This window comes from Tiliqua scincoides, chromosome 1 (assembly GCF_035046505.1).
Source record: "Tiliqua scincoides isolate rTilSci1 chromosome 1, rTilSci1.hap2, whole genome shotgun sequence".
NCBI lineage: Eukaryota > Metazoa > Chordata > Lepidosauria > Squamata > Scincidae > Tiliqua > Tiliqua scincoides.
Window position 1 is genome coordinate 54480771 of NC_089821.1, and position 6000 is coordinate 54486770.

Sequence of the window (6000 nt, forward strand, 5' to 3'; positions counted from 1 at the left end):
AATATTCTGCCACACCTGTACAAAAGGAATTGTCAGTATGTGTGAAAGCCTTGTTGAATTCTGAAGATACATTAACCATTGACAATAGGTTTGGGCTTGGAATCATTATGTATCTTATGGCTTGTGCTAAAAATTCTGTATTTTTCCTCTTTTCCTCTATTTTTGGACCCTTTCAACCACCCACCTGTGATATCTCAATCTCCAAAAAGCTGCTGAGACATCCTGTTGCAGATCCTCTTTGAATTCACCACCACAGGCAATGAGGCTACAGTCATGATGGATCCTTTTGTGGGCTAATCATCTTTCCACCTAGTTTCCCCCACCCCACCCCCAAACCTAGTAGAACCTGGCCAGTCCTCCCTGCTCAAATTGGTATGGGACAGCAGATTGGTCATCCAAGACCCATCTGACCAGGGCAAGGGGCAGATAAGATGCTCAGGTGGCTGAAAGCTATCCAGTTGCATGGACCCATGGCATCATCAACCTGAAGTTTGTAAGGTCACACACAAGGATGCCTGTGAATGTTGTCTGTACTGCTGAAGAACAGCTACTGTTTTATAAGGGGCACATCCACTCACCTTGCCACATTGTGAGTGTATGGACCAATGTCAGAACAACACAAGTAAACTAGAATAGGGGTAGTGTTTGTTGGAGGAATCTTAAAAACTGGTTTCCTCTTTAAGGGGGAAGCAGAGTAGCTTCAGCAGCAGACCCCCCTTTTTACTGGGAATCAACCCAGGGAGACTCCCACACCCAGCTGACTGCTAATCAATAAAGACAAAACGGCAATGGCTGGTTTAAGTTGCAAAAAGAAGTCATTTACTCATGGTTCCTTAGTAGCTTATGTTACAGCATCTGATTATGATCAGAGGTTACTCTAACTTAAAGAGACAACAAGGCCATAAAGCTGCCTTGTCTTGCATGTGCCATATGGTCAAGATGGTGGCACCAGCAGAGCCCTGCTGTCACCCATCTTGTCTGGTCAGTGTTCGGTGAGGAAGAGAGGGTGTGCTCAGAGCGAAGGGAAAGGTTATAGTGTCTGGGCCACGCCCCCACATAGGTCATCCAAAGGGGACAGGTAAAATGTAGGGCCACTGGGCTATGGCTTAACCCTTTTTAGACAGTATCCTGCCACCAGTGGAAGCAGATGGAATTGTACCAACTCCAACAATGTTCAACTAATCACATCCAGTGAATTTGTTTTATTTGGCACTTGCCAACTGTCCCAGCTTTTTGTCATACCCATCAGTCTTTTGATACAGGCCTTGCTTTCAACCCTTTGCAATCTACCCTCCACATCTTTTTATAGCTTTGTTCATTCAGCCCTTTAAACAACTCTTCCTAACTTTGACTGTTTTATTTGCCTAGTTCAAGTTCATTTAGGAGGGAGTGGGTTGCTTCACTTTCCAGATTATTCAGGCTTTGCTTCTATTTAATTTTAGAAGGGAACCCCTCCAGGATTTTTGGGTCTATCTGTTCTCCAGAGAGCAAGTCTCCCCAGAATGACCTCCTTCTGTCTGGGCTCCCTGGCTTTTATGTTAGCATCAAAAGCTATCATTTTCTCCAGTAAATTCCAGTCCTATTGGCAGGAAATGCAGAGCAGAGAGCAAGGGGGAAAGCACTGTCACTTGCCCTCCCTTCTTTATCCATCATATGGCTATTGATGAATTTGGGCCTTTGACACTCCTCTGCAACCAGCCAGTGCCACCAGACTGGGAAATGGCCAATTGTGGTGTTATTTGCTATTGGATTTGAAAGGATTGTTCTGAAATATGGAAGGATATTAAGAAAGGGCTAAGCAACAGATTTTCATGTAGAAAGTCTCAGAATGTCTTACAGGGCAAACTTATGGATGTTTACTCAGAAGTAAGAAGTAAGCCCATTGTGTTCAACTAGGTTTGCTGCCAGGTAAATAGACATAGGGCTGCAATCCTAAACCCATTTACTAGGGTCTCATTGAACTCAGTGGGACTTTTAATTAAATAGAAGGATTAGGATTGCACTGCACTAGAGTTTCAGGTATTGGGCTCTGTCTTTAGTGGCAGTAAATTTCAGAAATATTGAACAGGGCCCCTAGACCATTGTGCCATAATGCCATGTATTCTAAGCATGTTACATATGGTTTATGTCAGAAGTAAGACCATAAGTGTGCCAGCTGGAAGAAGGTGACTGAAGATAGATTCTGCATTATTTCCAATTACCAATAAAATCGCGAAACCAAAGTTCACTTGGGCTGGACTGAGTGAACGGGAATGAGAGATAAATAGCAATTAAATGTACATGCTTTCTGCCTTTTATTTGCATGGCTTTTTCACCTTTGAACCTTTGCTGTCTGTGGCCCACCAAAATAGTTAAGATTCAGTGCATCAAAAGCAGATATGGTACAAGATCATTCTTATCCAGCCCACATGCCTATGACCACAATGAAGGGAAAAGAAGAATTCAGTCTTGCACCCCAATCCTGAACAACTTTATTGGAAACAAATCTGATTTGCTTCCTTCCAAGTCCTATTTAAATAAGCCTGCTTTACTTATTTCCAGGTTATTGTGCTTAGGATTTAATACCCAAATGAAAAAGGAGGGGGATTGGAAAGAAATTGTAAATGACATCAACTGTACAATTTTAGATGCCCAGAGATTCATGATTAGTACATGCAGCAGAAGCTATGCAATTCCATGTCAGCAAAGAATGAATTAAAACTAAGCAGGGCTGGGGGAAGGGGGAAATCGTGAAATAATTTTCAGTGAAATTATATCTTGCCTCTGATGGCAGAAACTCAATAGGAAATCTATTATACATTTCACTGATACTGAGCACACAGTGTCAGTTGAGAGCAGAATACTGTGAAATGTCAAGGGACAGGAGGGCTTTTAATTTATTTATTTGCTCACCCATTTTCTCAACCTTCAGAATATAATGGCAGATCAAGAGACTGACCATTTCAGGAGAAGGAGGACGATGCCTTCATTTCTCTACGTGACTGTAGATTATTTCGGCTTCAGAAGACAAGAATGTCCCTTTAACATCTGACCTGGCCTTTATTTAAGAGAAGCACTTCACGGTTCAGGAAAGACAGACAATTTTCTAATTCCCAGCTGAGGCAGCAACTTCCAGACAGGACACCTGCTAACACTAGAGAAATGGCATTATTAAGTCTACAAGTTTACAAATCTGAGGATCAGAAAGCTTTCGCTGCCTCTGCTACAGCACAGGCCAAGGATGACGACTTCTTCAGAGTTTCAGAGGTTTTTGCAAGAAACAGTCTCTTTTCACTTTCAGCCTTGGCAGATCGGTTTCCATGTGAAAAAGTCAATAGTCAAAGAGCTTCCCAAGTTTCATTGGTGTGTAACAGAAAAGGGATTAAGACTAGGGGCCTTTTTACTGGCAAGCCTTAAAGCAAATAAAGGTTCTTGCTTTTTTTAAAATATAAAGGACATGTATAGGACAACCTATTAAATAGCAAATAAATCAAACCAAGTATTTTAATAAGAATCTGAGCAATACTTGAGTTTAAATGCTTGTCCGTGCAGATGCCATTCCGTTCATTTATGTTAGTTGCTCAGATAGTAGGACAGAAATTTTGTAACAGTTACACCCTACTTTTAAACATATTTCCTTACTTGAAATTTAATCTTGTTTCTTCCCCCTCCCCCAAGGAGGGTTAATATCTTTCAGTTGGTGAATTTTCTCCTGAAGTTAATTACTAGAGAAAACATTTCATTGAATATTTAAATTTAAAATAGCATTATTTTGAAAATGTGACACAGATTATACGTGCATTGTCTGACATGGGCTGGAGAACAGAAACAAGTGTGTCAATTATCTGTAGGTAGCAGCCCTTTTGGATTCACAGATGGATGTCATAGAAGTACCAAACCATAGAAGTGCATATGGAGCCACTAGAAGTTTTCTTGAATCTAAAACTTCACATATAATATTTACATTGCTCAATTCAAACACTGAAATATTTCACGTTCCCTACCTCTGTAATCCTTACGCAACTCTGAAGGATAGAAAAAGTGTTATAATTTTGCAGCTGATGAGTTGAGGCTGAGAGATACAGACTTCCCTAAGACCATAGAGTGAGTTCATAGCCTGGATAAGATTTGGAGTTTCTTGGCTCATAGTTCACACAAAAGCACTGTGCTACACCAACACATTTATTGCTCACTATTGCCCAAAGTTTAACTGTCAACAAATAGCACTTCATAACTGCACACAGGGTAATAGATAAAGGGATCAGTCTATATTCTGAAACATTCCCTTATCTGCAAGCTTATGATAGAGCAGACTTGCTGAAGTTAAACAGGTCTAGATCTGCTCAGTGGATAAATGGAAATTACCTGCAAATCCTGTGTCTTCTGGAAGGAAAGGCAGGACATAAAAGTAATAGCGCAATATTTTTGTCCATTGTCTTGATACCTGACGTTTACAGTAAATGTGTCAAGCTAGCAAACTCAGAGTAGCATGTTGAACTTTAGGGGACAAGAACTTTAGTGGACAGGGTCCATTGAGGGCATGTGAACAAATTGCATTGTCAACTTCCTAAGGTAACTTAGCTTTGCTCTTTGTGAACTGTCCCTGCATTAAAATTCATCTGCACACCAAACTTCTAGGATACAGTACATTCACCTCACCTTCAGTAGATTACATTTGACCACTGCTTAGAAACAGGCATGCAAGTTGTGTCAGGAACAAATGCTGCAGGTAGTTCTTGGTAAATGCAGAGATGAATTGTAAATGCAATGCAATGGTAAATGCAATGCAGAGATGAAACGTAGTATGCTTACAATGCTTGGGTCTGCTCTGATGGTTGATGTGGCATATTTCAAGTAATGTGGGAGCCTGGTGTTAAGATTAGCTCCAAATATTTTTTAAAATTAAGAAAAAATGAACGCAATTATTATTCAGCTAATTAGTGGTGAAATCCAACACTGATTTCAAGACTTTTTCTTCTCCATAAACCAGAACTAAGTGATCCCTCAGAGGGCCACATCTTTTCCACCTCGCCTCGCTCCACAGCACTTCAGGACATTTCATGCCCAAAACATTATTTAGCATGGCCACCAGGTTAAGATTCATATACCCTTCCCTGTGCTTTAAGCTCCTGGTCCCTGGCTGGTCTTGGAGTTTGTATTTAATATAAGAGGCATTTTATGAGGCTTATTCTGCATAATGACCAGATTTTATGAACAGTTTTGTGTAGCACTGCTGTTCAGGTTGACTCAGAGCACAATCCTGTGCTTGTCTACTCACAAGTAAATCCCATTATCTTCAATGGAGCTCAGGAAAGTCTGTATAGGATTGCAGCCTTAAGAGGAAGGTGAACTTGCACTTTGCATCATGTCCCAGAAGAGGCAATTTATCTGGTACAGCTTTTCACACCTTTGCATGACAAACAGCACCTGTCAAAATCACTGCTTCTACACTACTGTTAAAGGTGCAGGATCCTTTCCCTCCTTGGCTTCTATTCACCCTACTGCTGTTTGCACTCAGGTAGAAAAAGGCAGCCATTTTCAAACAGTCCAGAACTGACTCCCTGATTTCACTGAAGCTAGTCTGTGCAAGTTGGTTAGAAGAATCACAGAAAGGCTATGGCTATCCTCCCTGAAATGGTGATGCTTGGATTAAACGGTCCCATTGAAATCAGTGCAGCCACACTGGGGTCAATCCATGAACACTGGCTTGGCTGTGACCTCCCACCATTTCTTGTTTACTTCCCCTGATTAGTGTTGAGCAGATGTCCTCTTTATACCCCAGTAAAGCAGATACAACTGCAGAAGGCGATACAGCTGTGGGGATATCATCAAACGAAGACTGGAGAGAGACAAATAGTCTCCCCAAAGCCTTGAAGGAGGATTGGAAGAGGGATCACTGCTCATGGTGTGCACATGCAGCCCATTTTCACCTCTAGGTCAAGCTCCTCTGGACTCTGGAAACAAGTTGTTGTATTGGTTCAAAAGCCTGCAATACCTGTTTGACCAGAGACATTTATGGAA